Below are 25,527 nucleotides of genomic sequence, written 5' to 3' on the forward strand. Positions count from 1 at the left end.
CAGCGGGGGCCACGAGGAGGCGGGGTCACCAGCGCGAGGCTCGGTCTCTTGCGGGTCCGCATGATTTCTCATGTGGAGATTATAGACGTCTAGACACACTAACTGTTGTTAGTGCCCGCGTGGAAGCTATACACAGCAAGGAATACGAATATTGTACCAAGAGATCGAAAACAATACGCTGTTCGGACGTTTTGACTAGCTGTCGCACAGTGCAGACGCGCCGACCCGTCGCTCCGCATTTCGAGCGCAATTTCAGTGGTTTTTCAGTTCAGAAAATTACAGAGAGTGTTTGGTTGTGTTGCAGGGGTCAAACTGAATGATTTGATGCATAAAGTTTAATTAAACTCCCAATAGTTTGCCGGGAAACATCGATTATTCCGATCTAGAAAGAGACAGAGACAGTCGATCCGCGTTATGTTAAATATTTCAAGGTTACCGATTCTATAAAATTATAAAAAGTATACGGCTGTGTAGCGGGGACCAAAACGAGTAATTTCATGTATAAAGTTTAATTAATCTCCCAATAGTTTACCGGGAAACATCGATTATTCCGATCTAGAAAGAGACAGAGACAGTCGATCCGCGTTATGTTAAATATTTCAAGGTTCCCGATTCCACAAAATTATAAAAAGTATACGGCTGTGTAGCGGGGATCAAAACGAGTAATTTCATGTATAAAGTTTAATTAAACTCCCAATAGTTTGCCGGGAAACATCGATTATTCCGATCTAGAAAGAGACAGAGACAGTCGATCCGCGTTATGTTAAATATTTCAAGGTTCCCGATTCCACAAAATTATAAAAAGTATACGGCTGTGTAGCGGGGATCAAAACGAGTAATTTCGTGTATAAAGTTTAATTAATATCCCATTACTTTGCCGGGAAACATCGATTATTCCGATCTAGAAAGAGACAGAGACAGTCGATCCGCGTTATGTTAAATATTTCAAGGTTCCCGATTCCACAAAATTATAAAAAGTATACGGCTGTGTAGCGGGGATCAAAACGAGTAATTTCGTGTGTAAAGTTTAATTAATATCCCATTAGTTTGCCGGGAAACATCGATTATTCCGATCTAGAAAGAGACAGAGACAGTCGATCCGCGTTATGTTAAATATTGCAAGGTTCCCGATTCCACAAAATTATAAAAAGTATACGGCTGTGTAGCGGGGACCAAAACGAGTAATTTCATGTATAAAGTTTAATTAATCTCCCAATAGTTTGCCGGGAAACATCGATTATTCCGATCTAGAAAGAGACAGAGACAGTCGATCCGCGTTATGTTAAATATTTCAAGGTTCCCGATTCCACAAAATTATAAAAAGTATACGGCTGTGTAGCAGGGATCAAAACGAGTAATTTCGTGTATAAAGTTTAATTAATATCCCATTAGTTTGCCGGGAAACATCGATAATTCCGATCTAGAAAGAGACAGAGACAGTCGATCCGCGTTATGTTAAATATCTCAAGGTTACCGATTCCACAAAATTATAAAAAGTATACGGCTGTGTAGCGGGGATCAAAACGAGTAATTTCATGTATAAAGTTTAATTAAACTCCCAATAGTTTGCCGGGAAACATCGATTATTCCGATCTAGAAAGAGACAGAGACAGTCGATCCGCGTTATGTTAAATATTTCAAGGTTCCCGATTCCACAAAATTATAAAAAGTATACGGCTGTGTAGCGGGGATCAAAACGAGTAATTTCGTGTATAAAGTTTAATTAATATCCCATTACTTTGCCGGGAAACATCGATTATTCCGATCTAGAAAGAGACAGAGATAGACGATCCGCGTTATGTTAAATATCTCCAGGTTACCGATTCCACAAAATTATAAAAAGTATACGGCTGTGTAGCGGGGATCAAAACGAGTAATTTCGTGTATAAAGTTTAATTAATATCCCATTAGTTTGCCGGGAAACATCGATTATTCCGATCTAGAAAGAGACAGAGACAGTCGATCCGCGTTATGTTAAATATTGCAAGGTTCCCGATTCCACAAAATTATAAAAAGTATACGGCTGTGTAGCGGGGACCAAAACGAGTAATTTCATGTATAAAGTTTAATTAATCTCCCAATAGTTTGCCGGGAAACATCGATTATTCCGATCTAGAAAGAGACAGAGACAGTCGATCCGCGTTATGTTAAATATTTCAAGGTTCCCGATTCCACAAAATTATAAAAAGTATACGGCTGTGTAGCAGGGATCAAAACGAGTAATTTCGTGTATAAAGTTTAATTAATATCCCATTAGTTTGCCGGGAAACATCGATAATTCCGATCTAGAAAGAGACAGAGACAGTCGATCCGCGTTATGTTAAATATCTCAAGGTTACCGATTCCACAAAATTATAAAAAGTATACGGCTGTGTAGCGGGGACCAAAACGAGTAATTTCATGTATAAAGTTTAATTAATCTCCCAATAGTTTGCCGGGAAACATCGATTATTCCGATCTAGAAAGAGACAGAGACAGTCGATCAGCGTTATGTTAAATATTTCAAGGTTCCCGATTCCACAAAATTATAAAAAGTATACGGCTGTGTAGCAGGGATCAAAACGAGTAATTTCGTGTATAAAGTTTAATTAATATCCCATTAGTTTGCCGGGAAACATCGATAATTCCGATCTAGAAAGAGACAGAGACAGTCGATCCGCGTTATGTTAAATATTTCAAGGTTCCCGATTCCACAAAATTATAAAAAGTATACGGCTGTGTAGCAGGGATCAAAACGAGTAATTTCGTGTATAAAGTTTAATTAATATCCCATTAGTTTGCCGGGAAACATCGATAATTCCGATCTAGAAAGAGACAGAGACAGTCGATCCGCGTTATGTTAAATATCTCAAGGTTACCGATTCCACAAAATTATAAAAAGTATACGGCTGTGTAGCGGGGACCAAAACGAGTAATTTCATGTATAAAGTTTAATTAATCTCCCAATAGTTTGCCGGGAAACATCGATTATTCCGATCTAGAAAGAGACAGAGACAGTCGATCAGCGTTATGTTAAATATTTCAAGGTTCCCGATTCCACAAAATTATAAAAAGTATACGGCTGTGTAGCAGGGATCAAAACGAGTAATTTCGTGTATAAAGTTTAATTAATATCCCATTAGTTTGCCGGGAAACATCGATAATTCCGATCTAGAAAGAGACAGAGACAGTCGATCCGCGTTATGTTAAATATTTCAAGGTTCCCGATTCCACAAAATTATAAAAAGTATACGGCTGTGTAGCGGGGATCAAAACGAGTAATTTCGTGTATAAAGTTTAATTAATATCCCATTACTTTGCCGGGAAACATCGATTATTCCGATCTAGAAAGAGACAGAGATAGACGATCCGCGTTATGTTAAATATCTCCAGGTTACCGATTCCACAAAATTATAAAAAGTATACGGCTGTGTAGCGGGGATCAAAACGAGTAATTTCATGTATAAAGTTTAATTAATCTCCCAATAGTTTGCCGGGAAACATCGATTATTCCGATCTAGAAAGAGACAGAGACAGTCGATCCGCGTTATGTTAAATATTTCAAGGTTCCCGATTCCACAAAATTATAAAAAGTATACGGCTGTGTAGCGGGGATCAAAACGAGTAATTTCGTGTATAAAGTTTAATTAATATCCCATTACTTTGCCGGGAAACATCGATTATTCCGATCTAGAAAGAGACAGAGACAGTCGATCCGCGTTATGTTAAATATTTCAAGGTTCCCGATTCCACAAAATTATAAAAAGTATACGGCTGTGTAGCGGGGATCAAAACGAGTAATTTCGTGTATAAAGTATAATTAATATCCCATTAGTTTGCCGGGAAACATCGATTATTCCGATCTAGAAAGAGACAGAGACAGTCGATCCGCGTTATGTTAAATATTTCAAGGTTACCGATTCCATAAAATTATAAAAAGTATACGGCTGTGTAGCGGGGATCAAAACGAGTAATTTTGTGTATAAAGTTTAATTAATATCCCATTAGTTTGCCAGGAAACATCGATTCTTCCGATCTAGAAAGAGACAGAGACAGTCGATCCGCGTTATGTTAAATATTGCAAGGTTCCCGATTCCACAAAATTATAAAATATATACGGCTGTGTAGTGGGGATCAAAACGAGTAATTTCGTGTATAAAGTTTAATTAATATCCCATTACTTTGCCGGGAAACATCAATACTTCGATCGCGCGAGAGAGACAGAGAAACGAACAGTCTTTTTTTCGATTTACGGCTAAAATAAATTTTTCTCATTTTATTCAATAACATATTCTTGCTTAGATAACTTTTTTACATAGGGATTAAGCATTTAGAACGATATAATGTTTAAAATAAGGGCACTTTACTCTTGACATTTTACGGTTTTTTCAATTTTCTGAAAGATCCTACCATTAGATTTTTTTAAAAATACGATATTCTTGCTTAACTAACGTTTCTACATAGGGATTAAGCATTTAGAACGAAATCTAACGTCAGAAAATGGCACTTTACTCTTGACATTTTACGGTTTTTTCAATTTTCTGGAAAATCCTATCATTAGATTTTTTTAAAAATACGATATTCTTGCTTAACTAACGTTTCTACATAGGGATTAAGCATTTAGAACGAAATCTAATGTCAGAAAATGGCACTTTACTCTTGACATTTTTCGGTTTTTTCAATTTTCTGGATAATCCTATCATTCGATTTTTTTAAAAATACGATATTCTTGCTTAACTAACGTTTCTACATAGGGATTAAGCATTTAGAACGAAATCTAATGTAGGAAAATGGTACTTTACTCTTGATCGGTACGTTGGGACTTAGAAAATATTCGGCCGTACGCGGCGCGCTCGGCGCTTTGAACAGCTCCGGTGTCCCCATTATTTTCGATTTACGGCTAAAATAAATTTTTCTCATTTTATTCAATAACATATTCTTGCTTAGATAACTTTTTTACATAGGGATTAAGCATTTAGAACGATATAATGTTTAAAATAAGGGCACTTTACTCTTGACATTTTACGGTTTTTTCAATTTTCTGGAAAATCCTATCATTAGATTTTTTTAAAAATACGATATTCTTGCTTAACTAACGTTTCTACATAGGGATTAAGCATTTAGAACGAAATCTAATGTCAGAAAATGGCACTTTACTCTTGACATTTTTCGGTTTTTTCAATTTTCTGGAAAATCCTATCATTAGATTTTTTTAAAAATACGATATTCTTGCTTAACTAACGTTTCTACATGAACAAATGAGCAAATGAACAAATGAACAAATGAACAAATGAACAAATGAACAAATGTACGAATGAACAAATGAACAAATGAACAAATGAACAAATTAACGAATGAACAAATGAACAAATGAACGAATGAACAAATGAACAAATGAACAAATGAACAAATGAACAAATGAACAAATGAACAAATGAACAAATGAACAAATGAACAAATGAACAAATGAACATATGAACAAATGAACAAATGAACAAACGAACAAATGAACAAATGAACAAATGAACAAATGAACTAATGAACAAATGAGCAAATGAACAAATGAGCAAAATGAGCAAAATGAACAAATGAACAAACGAACAAATGAACAAACGAACAAATGAACAAATGAACAATTGAACAAATGAACAAATGAACAAACGAACAAATGAACAAATGACCAAATGAACAAATGAACAAATGAACAAATGAACAAATGAACAAATGAACAAATGTACAAATGAACAATTGAACAAATGAACAAATGAACGAATGAACGAATGAACAAATGAACAAATGAAAAAATGAACAAATGAACAAATGAACAAATGAACAAATCAACAAATGAACAAATTAACAAATGAACAAATGAACAAATGAACAAAAGAACAAATGAACAAATGAACAAATGAACAAAAGAACAAATGAACAAAGGAACAAATGAACAAATGAACAAATGAACAAATGAACATATGAACAAATGAACAAATGAACAAATGAACAAATGAACAAATGAACAAATGAACAAATGAACAAATGAACAAATGAACAAATGAACAAATGAACAAATGAACAAATGAACAAATGATCAAATGAACAAATGAACGAATGAACAAATGAACGAATGAACAAATGAACAAATGAGCGAATACACAAATGAACAAATGAACAAATGAACAAATGATCAAATGAACAAATGTATAAATGAACAAATGAACAAATGAACAAATGAACAAATGAACAAACGAACAAACGAACAAATGAACAAACGAACAAATGAACAAATGAACAAATGAACAAATGAACAAATGAACAAATGAACAATTGAACAAATGAAGAAATGAACAAATGAACAAATGTACAAATGAACAAATGAAGAAACGAAGAAATGAACAAATGAACAAGTGAACAAGTGAACAAGTGAACAAATGAACAAATGAACAAATGAACAAATGAATAAATGAACAAATGAACAAATGAACAAATGAACAAATGAACAAATGAACAAATGAACAAATGAACAAATGAACAAATGAACAAATGAACAAATGAACAATGAACAAATGAACAAATGAACAAATGAACAAATGAACAAATGAACAAATGAACAAATGAACAAATGAACAAATGAACAAATGAACAAATGAACAAATGAACAAATGAACAAATGAACAAATGAACAAGTGAGCAAGTGAACAAGTGAACAAAGGAACAAGTGAACAAATGAACAAGTGAACAAATGAACAAGTGAACAAATGAACAAATGAACGAATGAACAAATGAACAAGTGAACAAATGAGCAAATGTACAAATGAACAAATGAGCGAATGAATAAATGAGCGAATGAACAAATGAGCGAATGAACAAATGATCAAATGAACAAATGAACAAATGAACAAATGAGCGAATGAACAAATGATCAAATGGACAAATGAACAAATGAACAAATGAACAAATGAACAAATGGACAAATGAACAAATGAACAAATGGACAAATGAACAAATGAACAAATGGACAAATGAACAAATGGACAAATGAACAAATGAACAAATGAAAAAATGAACAAATGAACAAATGTGCGAATAGGCAAATGAACGAATAGACAATCGCACAAATGAACAAATGAGCGAATAGACAATTGCACAAATGAACAAATGAACAAATGAACAAATGAACAAATGAACAAATGAACAAATGAACAAATGAACAAATGATTAAAATGAGCAAAATGAACAAATGAACAAACGAACAAATGAACAAATGAACAAATGAACAAATGAACAAATGAACAAATGTACGAATGAACAAATGTACGAATGAACAAATGAACGAATGAACGAATGAACGAATGAACAAATGAACGAATGAACAAATGAAAAAATGGACAAATGAACAAATGAACGAATGAACAAATGAACAAATGAACAAATGAACAAATGAACAAATGAACAAATGAACAAATGAACAAATGAGCAAAATGAGCAAAATGAACAAATGAACAAACGAACAAACGAACAAATGAACAAATGACCAAATGAACAAATTAACAAATGAACAAATGAACAAATGAACAAATGAACAAATGAACAAATGAACAAATGAACAAATGTACGAATGAACAAATGAACAAATGAACAAATGAACAAATTAACGAATGAACAAATGAACAAATGAACGAATGAACAAATGAACAAATGAACAAATGAACAAATGAACAAATGAACAAATGAACAAATGAACAAATGAACAAATGAACAAATGAACAAATGAACAAATGAACAAATGAACAAATGAACAAATGAACAAATGAACAAATGAACAAATGAACAAATGAACAAATGAACAAATGAACAAATGAACAAATGAACAAATGAACAAATGAACAAATGAACAAATGAACAAATGAACAAATGAACAAATGAACTAATGAACAAATGAGCAAATGAACAAATGAGCAAAATGAGCAAAATGAACAAATGAACAAACGAACAAATGAACAAACGAACAAATGAACAAATGAACAATTGAACAAATGAACAAATGAACAAACGAACAAATGAACAAATGACCAAATGAACAAATGAACAAATGAACAAATGAACAAATGAACAAATGAACAAATGTACAAATGAACAATTGAACAAATGAACAAATGAACGAATGAACGAATGAACAAATGAACAAATGAAAAAATGAACAAATGAACAAATGAACAAATGAACAAATCAACAAATGAACAAATTAACAAATGAACAAATGAACAAATGAACAAACGAACAAATGAACAAATGAACAAATGAACAAATGAACAAATGAGCGAATAGGCAAATGAACGAATGAACAAATGAGCGAATAGGAAAATGAACGAATGAACAAATGAGCGAATAGATAATCGCACAAATGAACAAATGAGCGAATAGACAATCGCACAAATGAACAAATGAACAAATGAACAAATGAAGAATTGAACAAATGAACAAACGAACAAATGAACAAATGAACAAATGAACAAATGAGCGAATAGGCAAATGAACGAATGAACAAATGAGCGAATAGACAGTCGCACAAATGAACAAATGAACAAATGCACAAATGAACAAATGAACAAATGATCAAGTGAACAAATGAACAAATGAACAAAAGAACAAATGAACAAATGAACAAAAGAACAAATGAACAAAGGAACAAATGAACAAATGAACAAATGAACAAATGAACATATGAACAAATGAACAAATGAACAAATGAACAAATGAACAAATGAACAAATGAACAAATGAACAAATGAACAAATGAACAAATGAACAAATGAACAAATGAACAAATGAACAAATGATCAAATGAACAAATGAACGAATGAACAAATGAACGAATGAACAAATGAACGAATGAACAAATGAACAAATGAGCGAATACACAAATGAACAAATGAACAAATGAACAAATGATCAAATGAACAAATGAACAAATGAACAAATGAACAAATGAACAAACGAACAAACGAACAAATGAACAAACGAACAAATGAACAAATGAACAAATGAACGAATGAACAAATGAACAAATGAGCGAATACACAAATGAACAAATGAACAAATGAACAAATGATCAAATGAACAAATGTATAAATGAACAAATGAACAAATGAACAAATGAACAAATGAACAAACGAACAAACGAACAAATGAACAAACGAACAAATGAACAAATGAACAAATGAACAAATGAACAAATGAACAAATGAACAATTGAACAAATGAAGAAATGAACAAATGAACAAATGTACAAATGAACAAATGAAGAAACGAAGAAATGAACAAATGAACAAGTGAACAAGTGAACAAGTGAACAAATGAACAAATGAACAAATGAACAAATGAATAAATGAACAAATGAACAAATGAACAAATGAACAAATGAACAAATGAACAAATGAACAAATGAACAAATGAACAAATGAACAAATGAACAAATGAACAATGAACAAATGAACAAATGAACAAATGAACAAATGAACAAATGAACAAATGAACAAATGAACAAATGAACAAATGAACAAATGAACAAATGAACAAATGAACAAATGAACAAATGAACAAATGAACAAGTGAGCAAGTGAACAAGTGAACAAAGGAACAAGTGAACAAATTAACAAGTGAACAAATGAACAAGTGAACAAATGAACAAATGAACGAATGAACAAATGAACAAGTGAACAAATGAGCAAATGTACAAATGAACAAATGAGCGAATGAATAAATGAGCGAATGAACAAATGAGCGAATGAACAAATGATCAAATGAACAAATGAACAAATGAACAAATGAGCGAATGAACAAATGATCAAATGGACAAATGAACAAATGAACAAATGAACAAATGAACAAATGGACAAATGAACAAATGAACAAATGGACAAATGAACAAATGAACAAATGGACAAATGAACAAATGGACAAATGAACAAATGAACAAATGAAAAAATGAACAAATGAACAAATGTGCGAATAGGCAAATGAACGAATAGACAATCGCACAAATGAACAAATGAGCGAATAGACAATTGCACAAATGAACAAATGAACAAATGAACAAATGAACAAATGAACAAATGAACAAATGAACAAATGAACAAATGAACAAATGATTAAAATGAGCAAAATGAACAAATGAACAAACGAACAAATGAACAAATGAACAAATGAACAAATGAACAAATGAACAAATGTACGAATGAACAAATGTACGAATGAACAAATGAACGAATGAACGAATGAACGAATGAACAAATGAACGAATGAACAAATGAAAAAATGGACAAATGAACAAATGAACGAATGAACAAATGAACAAATGAACAAATGAACAAATGAACAAATGAACAAATGAACAAATGAACAAATGAGCAAAATGAGCAAAATGAACAAATGAACAAACGAACAAACGAACAAATGAACAAATGGACAAATGAACAAATGACCAAATGAACAAATTAACAAATGAACAAATGAACAAATGAACAAATGAACAAATGAACAAATGAACAAATGAACAAATGAACAAATGTACGAATGAACAAATGAACAAATGAACAAATGAACAAATTAACGAATGAACAAATGAACAAATGAACGAATGAACAAATGAACAAATGAACAAATGAACAAATGAACAAATGAACAAATGAACAAATGAACAAATGAACAAATGAACAAATGAACAAATGAACAAATGAACAAATGAACAAATGAACAAATGAACAAATGAATAAATGAACAAATGAACAAATGAACAAATGAACAAATGAACAAATGAACAAATGAACAAATGAACAAATGAACAAATGAACAAATGAACAAATGAACAAATGAACTAATGAACAAATGAGCAAATGAACAAATGAGCAAAATGAGCAAAATGAACAAATGAACAAACGAACAAATGAACAAACGAACAAATGAACAAATGAACAATTGAACAAATGAACAAATGAACAAACGAACAAATGAACAAATGACCAAATGAACAAATGAACAAATGAACAAATGAACAAATGAACAAATGTACAAATGAACAATTGAACAAATGAACAAATGAACGAATGAACGAATGAACAAATGAACAAATGAAAAAATGAACAAATGAACAAATGAACAAATGAACAAATCAACAAATGAACAAATTAACAAATGAACAAATGAACAAATGAACAAACGAACAAATGAACAAATGAACAAATGAACAAATGAACAAATGAGCGAATAGGCAAATGAACGAATGAACAAATGAGCGAATAGGAAAATGAACGAATGAACAAATGAGCGAATAGATAATCGCACAAATGAACAAATGAGCGAATAGACAATCGCACAAATGAACAAATGAACAAATGAACAAATGAAGAATTGAACAAATGAACAAACGAACAAATGAACAAATGAACAAATGAACAAATGAGCGAATAGGCAAATGAACGAATGAACAAATGAGCGAATAGACAGTCGCACAAATGAACAAATGAACAAATGCACAAATGAACAAATGAACAAATGATCAAGTGAACAAATGAACAAATGAACAAAAGAACAAATGAACAAATGAACAAAAGAACAAATGAACAAAGGAACAAATGAACAAATGAACAAATGAACAAATGAACATATGAACAAATGAACAAATGAACAAATGAACAAATGAACAAATGAACAAATGAACAAATGAACAAATGAACAAATGAACAAATGAACAAATGAACAAATGAACAAATGAACAAATGATCAAATGAACAAATGAACGAATGAACAAATGAACGAATGAACAAATGAACGAATGAACAAATGAACAAATGAGCGAATACACAAATGAACAAATGAACAAATGAACAAATGATCAAATGAACAAATGAACAAATGAACAAATGAACAAATGAACAAACGAACAAACGAACAAATGAACAAACGAACAAATGAACAAATGAACAAATGAACAAATGAACAAATGAACAAATGAACAAATGAACAATTGAACAAATGAAGAAATGAACAAATGAACAAATGTACAAATGAACAAATGAAGAAACGAAGAAATGAACAAATGAACAAGTGAACAAGTGAACAAGTGAACAAATGAACAAATGAACAAATGAACAAATGAATAAATGAACAAATGAACAAATGAGCAAAATGAACAAATGAACAAACGAACAAATGAACAAACGAACAAATGAACAAATGAACAATTGAACAAATGAACAAACGAACAAATGAACAAATGACCAAATGAACAAATGAACAAATGAACAAATGAACAAATGAACAAATGAACAAATGTACAAATGAACAATTGAACAAATGAACAAATGAACGAATGAACGAATGAACAAATGAACAAATGAAAAAATGAACAAATGAACAAATGAACAAATGAACAAATCAACAAATGAACAAATTAACAAATGAACAAATGAACAAATGAACAAACGAACAAATGAACAAATGAACAAATGAACAAATGAGGGAATAGGCAAATGAACGAATGAACAAATGAGCGAATAGGAAAATGAACGAATGAACAAATGAGCGAATAGATAATCGCACAAATGAACAAATGAGCGAATAGACAATCGCACAAATGAACAAATGAACAAATGAACAAATGAAGAATTGAACAAATGAACAAACGAACAAATGAACAAATGAACAAATGAACAAATGAACAAATGAGCGAATAGGCAAATGAACGAATGAACAAATGAGCGAATAGACAGTCGCACAAATGAACAAATGAACAAATGCACAAATGAACAAATGAACAAATGATCAAGTGAACAAATGAACAAATGAACAAAAGAACAAATGAACAAATGAACAAATGATCAAGTGAACAAATGAACAAATGAACAAAAGAACAAATGAACAAATGAACAAAAGAACAAATGAACAAAGGAACAAATGAACAAATGAACAAATGAACAAATGAACATATGAACAAATGAACAAATGAACAAATGAACAAATGAACAAATGAACAAATGAACAAATGAACAAATGAACAAATGAACAAATGAACAAATGAACAAATGAACAAATGAACAAATGAACAAATGATCAAATGAACAAATGAACGAATGAACAAATGAACGAATGAACAAATGAACAAATGAGCGAATACACAAATGAACAAATGAACAAATGAACAAATGATCAAATGAACAAATGTATAAATGAACAAATGAACAAATGAACAAATGAACAAATGAACAAACGAACAAACGAACAAATGAACAAACGAACAAATGAACAAATGAACAAATGAACAAATGAACAAATGAACAAATGAACAAATGAACAAATGAACAATTGAACAAATGAAGAAATGAACAAATGAACAAATGTACAAATGAACAAATGAAGAAACGAAGAAATGAACAAATGAACAAGTGAACAAGTGAACAAGTGAACAAATGAACAAATGAACAAATGAACAAATGAACAAATGAACAAATGAATAAATGAACAAATGAACAAATGAACAAATGAACAAATGAACAAATGAACAAATGAACAAATGAACAAATGAACAAATGAACAAATGAACAAATGAACAAATGAACAAATGAACAAATGAACAAATGAACAAATGAACAAATGAACAAAGGAACAAATGAACAAATGAACAAATGAACAAATGAACAAATGAACAAATGAACAAATGAACAAATGAACAAATGAACAAGTGAGCAAGTGAACAAGTGAACAAAGGAACAAGTGAACAAATGAACAAGTGAACAAATGAACAAATGAACGAATGAATGAATGAACAAATGAACAAATGAAAAAATGAACAAATGAACAAATGAACAAATGAACAAATCAACAAATGAACAAATTAACAAATGAACAAATGAACAAATGAACAAACGAACAAATGAACAAATGAACAAATGAACAAATGAACAAATGAGCGAATAGGCAAATGAACGAATGAACAAATGAGCGAATAGGAAAATGAACGAATGAACAAATGAGCGAATAGATAATCGCACAAATGAACAAATGAGCGAATAGACAATCGCACAAATGAACAAATGAACAAATGAACAAATGAAGAATTGAACAAATGAACAAACGAACAAATGAACAAATGAACAAATGAACAAATGAACAAATGAGCGAATAGGCAAATGAACGAATGAACAAATGAGCGAATAGACAGTCGCACAAATGAACAAATGAACAAATGCACAAATGAACAAATGAACAAATGATCAAGTGAACAAATGAACAAATGAACAATTGATCAAGTGAACAAATGAACAAATGAACAAAAGAACAAATGAACAAATGAACAAAAGAACAAATGAACAAAGGAACAAATGAACAAATGAACAAATGAACAAATGAACAAATGAACATATGAACAAATGAACAAATGAACAAATGAACAAATGAACAAATGAACAAATGAACAAATGAACAAATGAACAAATGAACAAATGAACAAATGAACAAATGAACAAATGATCAAATGAACAAATGAACGAATGAACAAATGAACGAATGAACAAATGAACAAATGAGCGAATACACAAATGAACAAATGAACAAATGAACAAATGATCAAATGAACAAATGAATAAATGAACAAATGAACAAATGAACAAATGAACAAATGAACAAACGAACAAACGAACAAATGAACAAACGAACAAATGAACAAATGAACAAATGAACAAATGAACAAATGAACAAATGAACAATTGAACAAATGAAGAAATGAACAAATGAACAAATGTACAAATGAACAAATGAAGAAACGAAGAAATGAACAAATGAACAAGTGAACAAGTGAACAAGTGAACAAATGAACAAATGAACAAATGAATAAATGAACAAATGAACAAATGAACAAATGAACAAATGAACAAATGAACAAATGAACAAATGAACAAATGAACAAATGAACAAATGAACAAATGAACAAATGAACAAATGAACAAATGAACAAATGAACAAATGAACAAATGAACAAATGAACAAATGAACAAATGAACAAATGAACAAATGAACAAATGAACAAATGAACAAATGAACAAGTGAGCAAGTGAACAAGTGAACAAAGGAACAAGTGAACAAATGAACAAGTGAACAAATGAACAAGTGAACAAATGAACAAGTGAACAAATGAACAAATGAACGAATGAACAAATGAACGAATGAACAAATGAGCAAATGTACAAATGAACAAATGAGCGAATGAATAAATGAGCGAATGAACAAATGAGCGAATGAACAAATGATCAAATGAACAAATGAACAAATGAACAAATGAGCGAATGAACAAATGATCAAATGGACAAATGAACAAATGAACAAATGAACAAATGAACAAATGGACAAATGAACAAATGAACAAATGGACAAATGAACAAATGAACAAATGGACAAATGAACAAATGAACAAATGAACAAATGAACAAATGAACAAATGAACAAATGAACAAATGAACAAATGTACAAATGAACAAATGTACAAATGAAGAAACGAAGAAATGAACAAATGAACAAATGAACAAGTGAACAAGTGAACAAATGAACAAATGAACAAATGAACAAATGAACAAATGAACAAATGAACAAATGAACAAATGAACAAATGAACAAATGAACAAATAAACAAATGAACAAATGAACAAATGAAAAAATGAACAAATGAACAAATGAACAAATGAACAAATGAACAAATGAACAAATGAGCAAATGAACAAATGAACAAATGAACAAATGAACAAATGAACAAATGAACAAATGAACAAATGAGCGAATGAACAAACGAACAAATGAACAAATGAACAATGGAACAAATGAACAAATGAACAAATGAACAAATAACAAAATGAACAAATGAACCAACGAACAAATGAACAAATGAACAAATGTGCGAATAGGCAATTGAACGAATGAACAAATGGGCAAATAGACAATCGCACAAATGAACAAATGAACAAATGAACAAATGAACAAGTGAGCAAATGTACAAATGAAAAAATGAACAAATGAACAAATGAGCAAATGAACAAATGAACAAATGAACAAATGAACAAATGAACAAATGAACAAATGAACAAATGAACAAATGAACAAATGAACAAATGAACAAATGAACAAATGAACAAATGAACAAATGAACAAATAAACAAATGAACAAATGAACAAATGAACAAATGAGCGAATGAACAAACGAACAAATGAACAAATGAACAATGGAACAAATGAACAAATGAACAAATGAACAAATAACCAAATGAACAAATGAACCAACGAACAAATGAACAAATGTGCGAATAGGCAAATGAACGAATGAACAAATGAACAAGTGAACAAATGAACAAATGAACAAATGAACTAATGAACAAATGAACAAATGAACAAATGAACAAATGAACAAATGAGCAAATGTACAAATGAAAAAATGAACAAATGAACAAATGAGCAAATGAACAAATAAGCAAAATGAGCAAAATGTACAAATGAACAAACGAACAAATGAACAAACGAACAAATGAACAAATGAACAAATGAACAATTGAACAAATGAACAAATGAACAAACGAACAAATGAACAAATGAACAAATGAACAAATGAACAAATGAACAAATGAACATATGAACAAATGAACAAATGAACGAATGAACAAATGAACAAATGAACGAATGAACAAATGAACAAATGAACAAATGAACAAATGAACAAATGAACAAATGAACAAATGAACAAATCAACAAATGAACAAATTAACAAATGAACAAATGAACAAATGAACAAACGAACAAATCAACAAATGAACAAATGAACAAATGAACAAATGAGCGAATAGGCAAATGAACGAATGAACAAATGAGCGAATAGGAAAATGAACGAATGAACAAATGAGCGAATAGATAATCGCACAAATGAACAAATGAGCGAATAGACAATCGCACAAATGAACAAATGAACAAATGAACAAACGAACAAATGAACAAATGAACAAATGAGCGAATAGGCAAATGAACGAATGAACAAATGAGCGAATAGACAGTCGCACAAATGAACAAATGAACGAATGAACAAATGAACAAATGAACAAATGAACAAATGAACAAATGAACAAATGAACAAATGAACAAATGAACAAAAGAACAAAAGAACAAAAGAACAAAAGAACAAAAGAACAAAAGAACAAATGAACAAATGAACAAATGAACAAATGAACAAAAGAACAAAAGAACAAATGAACAAATGAACAAATGAACAAATGAACAAATGAACAAATGAGCAAATGAACAAATGAACAAATGAACAAATGAACAAATGAACAAATGAACAAATGAACAAATGAACTAATGAACAAATGAACAAATGAACAAAATGTACAAATGATCAAATGAACAAATGAACAAATGAACAAATGAACAAACGATCAAACGAACAAACGAACAAATGAACAAATGAACAAATGAACAAATGAACATATGAACAAATGAACAAATGAACTAATGAACAAATGAACAAATGAACAAATGAACAAATGATCAAATGAACAAATGAACAAATGATCAAATGAACAAACGAACAAACGAACAAATGAACAAATGAACAATTGAACAAACGAACAAATGAACAAATGAACAAATGAACAAATGAGCGAATAGGCAAATGAACGAATGAACAAATGAGCGAATAGGCAATCGCACAAATGAACAAATGAGCGAATAGACAATCGCACAAATGAACAAATGAGCGAATAGGCAAATGAACGGATGAACAAATGAGCGAATAGACAATCGCACAAATGAACAAATGAGCGAATAGACAATCGCACAAATGAACAAATGAGCGAATAGACAATCGCACAAATGAACAAATGAACAAATGAACAAATGAACAAATGAACAAATGAACAAATGAACAAATGAACAAATGAACAAATGATCAAATGAACAAATGAACGAATGAACAAACGAACAAATGAACAAACGAACAAACGAACAAACGAACAAACGAACAAACGAACAAACGAACAAACGAACAAATGAACAAATGAAGAAATGAACAAATGAACAAATGAACAAATGAACAAATGAACAAATGAGCAAATGTACAAATGAACAAATGAGCGAATGAATAAATGAGCGAATGAACAAATGAGCGAATGAACAAATGAACAAATGAACAAATGAACAAATGAACAAGTGAGCAAGTGAACAAGTGAACAAATGAACAAGTGAACAAATGAACAAGTGAACAAATCAACATGTGAACAAATGAACAAATGAACGAATGAACAAATGAACAAGTGAACAAATGAGCAAATGTACAAATGAACAAATGAGCGAATGAATAAATGAGCGAATGAACAAATGATCAAATGAACAAATGAACAAATGAACAAATGAGCGAATGAACAAATGATCAAATGAACAAATGAACAAATGAACAAATGAACAAATGAACAAATGAACAAATGATCAAATGAACAAATGAACGAATGAACAAATGAACAAATGAACAAATGAGCGAATGAACAAATGATCAAATGAACAAATGAGCGAATGAACAAATGATCAAATGAACAAATGAACATATGAACAAATGAACAAATAAACGAATGAACAAACGAACAAACGAACAAACGAACAAATGAACAAATGAACAAATGAACAAATGAACAAATGAACAAATGAACAAATGAACAAATGATCAAATGAACACATGAGCAAAATGAGCAAAATGAACAAATGAACAAACGAACAAATGAACAAATAAACAAATGAACAAATGAACAAATGAACAAATGAACAAATGACCAAATGAACAAATCACCAAATGAACAAATTAACAAATGAACAAATGTACGAATGAACAAATGAACAAATGAACAAATGAACAAATTAACGAATGAACAAATGAACAAATGAACGAATGAACAAATGAACAAATGAACAAATGAACAAATGAACAAATGAACAAATGAACAAATGAACAAATGAACAAATGATCAAATGAACAAATGAACAAATGAACGAATGAACAAACGAACAAACAAACAAACGAACTAACGAACAAACGAACAAACGAACTAACGAACAAACGAACAAATGAACAAATGAAGAAATGAACAAATGAACAAATGAACAAATGAACAAATGAACAAATGAACAAATGAACAAATGAACCAATGAACAAATGAACAAATGTACAAATGAACAAATGAACAAATGAACAAATGAACAAATGAGCGAATGAACATATGATCAAATGAACAAATGAACAAATGAACAAATGAACAAATGGACAAATGAACAAATGAACAAATGAACAAATGAACAAATGAACAAATGAACAAATGAACAAATGAACAAATGAACAAATGAACAAATGAACAAATGAACAAATGAACAAATGAACAAATGAACAAAAGAACAAATGAACAAATGAACAAATGAACAAATGAACAAATGAACAAATGAACAAATGAACAAAAGAACAAATGAACAAATGAACAAATGAGCAAATGAACAAATGAACAAATGAACAAATGAACAAATGAACAAATGAACAAATGAACTAATGAACAAATGAACAAATGAACAAGTGTACAAATGATCAAATGAACAAATGAACAAACGAACAAATGAACAAACGAACAAACGAACAAACGAACAAATGAAGAAATGAACAAATGAACAAATGAACAAATGAACAAATGAACAAATGAACAAATGAACAAATGAACCAATGAACAAATGAACAAATGTACAAATGAACAAATGAACAAATGAACAAATGAACAAATGAGCGAATGAACATATGATCAAATGAACAAATGAACAAATGAACAAATGAACAAATGGACAAATGAACAAATGAACAAATGAACAAATGAACAAATGAACAAATGAACAAATGAACAAATGAACAAATGAACAAGTGAGCAAGTGAACAAGTGAACAAATGAACAAGTGAACAAATGAACAACTGAACAAATGAACAAGTGAACAAATGAACAAGTGAACAAATGAACAAATGAACGAATGATCAAATGAACAAGTGAACAAATGAGCAAATGTACAAATGAACAAATGAGCGAATGAATAAATGAGCGAATGAACAAATGAGCGAATGAACAAATGATCAAATGAACAAATGAACAAATGAACAAATGAGCGAATGAACAAATGATCAAATGAACAAATGAGCGAATGAACAAATGATCAAATGAACAAATGAACATATGAACAAATGAACAAATGAACAAATGGACAAATGAACAAATGAACAAATGAACAAGTGAGCAAGTGAACAAGTGAACAAATGAACAAGTGAACAAATGAACAACTGAACAAATGAACAAGTGAACAAATGAACAAGTGAACAAATGAACAAATGAACGAATGATCAAATGAACAAGTGAACAAATGAGCAAATGTACAAATGAACAAATGAACAAATGAAAAAATGAACAAATAAAGAAATGAACAATTGAACAAATGGTGAAATGAACAAATGAACAAATGAACAAATGAACAAATGAACAAATGAACAAATGAACAAATGAACAAGTGAACAAATGAGCGAATAGAAAATCGAACGAATGAACAAACGAACAAATGAACAAACGAACAAATGAACAAATGAACAAATGAACAAATGAACAAATGAACAAATGAACAAATGAACAAATGAACAAATGAACAAATGAACAAATGAACAAAAGAACAAATGAACAAATGAACGAATGAACAAATGAACAAATGAACAAATGAACAAATGAACAAAGGAACAAATGAACAAACGAACAAACGAACAAACGAACAAATGAACAAACGAACAAACGAACAAACGAACAAATGAACAAACGAACAAATGAACAAACGAACAAACGAACGAACGAACAAACGAACAAATGAACAAATGAACAAATGAACAAATGAAAAAATGAAGAAATGAAGAAATGAAGAAATGAAGAAATGAACAAATGAACAAATGAACAAATGAACAAATGAACAAATGAACAAATGAACAAATGAACAAATGAACAAATGAACAAATGAACAAATGAACAAATGATCAAATGAACAAATGAACAAATGAACAAATGAACAAATGAACAAATGAACAAATGGACAAATGAACAAATGAACAAATGAACAAATGAACAAATGAACAAATGAACAAATGAACGAATGAACAAATGAACGAATGAACAAATGAACAAATGAACAAATGAACATATGAACAAATGAACAAATGAACAAATGAACAAATGAACAAATGAACAAATGAACAAACGAACAAATGAACAAACGAAGAAATGAACAAACGAACAAATGAGCGAATAGACAAATGAACAAAAGAACAAATGAACCAATGAACAAATGAACAAATGAACAAATGAACAAATGAACAAATGAACAAATGAACAAATGAACAAATGAACAAATGAACGAATGAACGAATGAACAAATGAACAAATGAACAAATGAACAAATGAACAAATGAACAAATGAACAAATGAACAAATGAACAAATGAACAAATGAACAAGAGATCAAGTGAACAAGTGAACAAATGAACAAGTGAACAAATGAACAAGTGAACAAATAAACAAGTGAACAAATGAACAAATGAACGAATGAACAAATGAACAAGTGAACAAATGAACAAACGAACAAACGAACAAACGAACGAACGAACAAACGAACAAATGAACAAATGAACAAATGAACAAATGAACAAATCAACAAGTGAACAAATGAGCGAATAGAAAATCGAACAAACGAACGAACGAACAAACGAACAAATGAACAAATGAACAAATGAACAAATGAACAAATGAACAAATGAACAAATCAACAAGTGAACAAATGAGCGAATAGAAAATCGAACGAATGAACAAACGAACAAATGAACAAACAAACAAATGAACAAATGAACAAATGAACAAATGAACAAATGAACAAATGAACAAATGAACAAATGAACAAATGAGCAAATGAACAAATGAACAAATGAAAAAATGAACAAATAAAGAAATGAACAATTGAACAAATGGTGAAATGAACAAATGAACAAATGAACAAATGAACAAATGAACAAGTGTACAAATGAGCGAATAGAAAATCGAACGAATGAACAAACGAACAAATGAACAAACGAACAAATGAACAAATGAACAAATGAACAAATGAACAAATGAACAAATGAACAAATGAACAAATGAACAAATGAACAAATGAACAAATGAACAAATGAACAAATGAACAAATGAACAAATGAACAAATGAACAAATGAACAAATGAACGAATGAACAAATGAACAAATGAACAAATGAACAAATGAACAAAGGAACAAATGAACAAACGAACAAACGAACAAACGAACAAACGAACAAACGAACAAATGAACAAACGAACAAACGAACAAACGAACAAATGAACAAACGAACAAATGAACAAACGAACAAACGAACGAACGAACAAACGAACAAATGAACAAATGAACAAATGAACAAATGAACAAATGAAGAAATGAAGAAATGAAGAAATGAAGAAATGAACAAATGAACAAATGAACAAATGAACAAATGAACAAATGAACAAATGAACAAATGAACAAATGAACAAATGAACAAATGATCAAATGAACAAATGAACAAATGAACAAATGAACAAATGGACAAATGAACAAATGAACAAATGGACAAATGAACAAATGAACAAATGGACAAATGAACAAATGAACAAATGGACAAATGAACAAATGAACAAATGAACAAATGAACAAATGAACAAATGAACAAATGAACAAATGAACAAATGGACAAATGAACAAACGAACAAACGAACAAACGAACGAACGAACAAACGAACAAATTAACAAATGAACAAATGAACAAATCAACAAATCAACAAGTGAACAAATGAGCGAATAGAAAATCGAACGAATGAACAAACGAACAAATGAACAAACGAACAAATGAACAAATGAACAAATGAACAAATGAACAAATGAACAAATGAACAAATGAACAAATGAACAAATGATCAAATGAACAAATGAACAAATGAACAAATGAACAAGTGAACAAATGAACAAATGGACAAATGAACAAATGAACAAATGGACAAATGAACAAATGAACAAATGGACAAATGAACAAATGAACAAATGGACAAATGGACAAATGGACAAATGAACAAATGAACAAATGAACAAATGAGCAAATGAACAAATGAACAAATGAACAAATCAACAAGTGAACAAATGAGCGAATAGAAAATCGAACGAATGAACAAACGAACAAATGAACAAACAAACAAATGAACAAATGAACAAATGAACAAATGAACAAATGAACAAATGAACAAATGAACAAATGAACGAATGAACAAATGAACGAATGAACAATTGAACAAATGAACAAATGAACAACTGAACAAAGGAACAAATGAACAAACGAATAAACGAACAAACGAACAAACGAACAAACGGACAAACGAACAAACGAACGAATGAACAAACAAACAAACGAACAAACGAACAAACGAACAAACGAACAAACGAACAAATGAACAGATGAACAAATCAACATATCAACAAATGAACAAATGAACAAATGAACAAATGAACAATAGAACAAATGAACAAATGAACAAATGAACAAGTGAACAAATGAACAAATGAACAAATGAACAAATGAACAAATGAACAATTGAACAAATGAACAAATGAACAAATGAACAAATGAACAAATGAACAAATGAACAAATGAACAAATGAACAAACGAACAAACGAACAAACGGACAAACGAACAAACGAACAAACGAACGAACGAACAAACAAACAAACGAACAAACGAACAAACGAACAAACGAACAAACGAACAAATGAACAAATGAACAAATCAACAAATCAACAAATGAACAAATGAACAAATGAACAAATGAACAAATGAACAAATGAACAATAGAACAAATGAACAAATGAACAAACGAACAAGTGAACAAATGAACAAATGAACAAATGAACAAATGAACAAATGAACAATTGAACAAATGAACAAATGAACAAATGAACAAATGAACAAATGAACAAATGAACAAATGAACAAATGAGCAAATGAACGAATGAACAAATGAACAAATGAACAAATGAACAAATGAGCAAATGAACAAATGAACAAATGAACAAATGAACAAACGAACAAATGAACAAACGAACAAATGAACAAACGAACAAATGAGCGAATAGACACATGAACAAATGAACAAATGAACAAATGAACAAATGATCAAATGAACAAATGAACAAATGATCAAATGAACAAACGAACAAACGAACAAACGAACAAACGAACAAATGAACAAATGAACAAATGAACAAATGAACAAATGAACAAATGAACAAATGAACAAATGAACAAATGAACAAATGAACAAATGAACAAATGAACAAATGAACAAATGAACAAAAGAACAAATGAACAAATGAACAAATGAACAAATGAACAAATGAACAAATGAACAAATGAACAAAAGAACAAATGAACAAATGAACAAATGAGCAAATGAACAAATGAACAAATGAACAAATGAACAAATGAACAAATGAACAAATGAACTAATGAACAAATGAACAAATGAACAAATGTACAAATGATCAAATGAACAAATGAACAAACGAACAAATGAACAAACGAACAAACGAACAAACGAACAAATGAACAAATGAACAAATGAACAAATGAACAAATGAACAAATGAACAAATGAACAAATGAACAAATGAACAAATGAACAAATGAACATATGAACAAATGAACAAATGAACAAATGAACAAATGAACAAATGAACAAATGAACAAATGAACAAACGAACAAATGAACAAACGAAGAAATGAACAAACGAACAAATGAGCGAATAGACAAATGAACAAAAGAACAAATGAACCAATGAACAAATGAACCAATGAACAAATGAACAAATGAACAAATGAACAAATGAACAAATGAACAAATGAACAAATGAACGAATGAACAAATGAACAAATGAACAAATGAACAAATGAACAAATGAACAAATGAACAAATGAACAAATGAACAAATGAACAAATGAACAAATGAACAAATGAACAAATGAACAAGAGATCAAGTGAACAAGTGAACAAATGAACAAGTGAACAAATGAACAAGTGAACAAATAAACAAGTGAACAAATGAACAAATGAACGAATGAACAAATGAACAAGTGAACAAATGAACAAACGAACAAACGAACAAACGAACGAACGAACAAACGAACAAATGAACAAATGAACAAATGAACAAATGAACAAATGAACAAATCAACAAGTGAACAAATGAGCGAATAGAAAATCGAACAAACGAACGAACGAACAAACGAACAAATGAACAAATGAACAAATGAACAAATGAACAAATGAACAAATGAACAAATGAACAAATCAACAAGTGAACAAATGAGCGAATAGAAAATCGAACGA

This window comes from Megalopta genalis, chromosome 10, assembly GCF_051020955.1.
Source record: "Megalopta genalis isolate 19385.01 chromosome 10, iyMegGena1_principal, whole genome shotgun sequence".
Taxonomy (NCBI): Eukaryota; Metazoa; Arthropoda; class Insecta; order Hymenoptera; family Halictidae; genus Megalopta; species Megalopta genalis.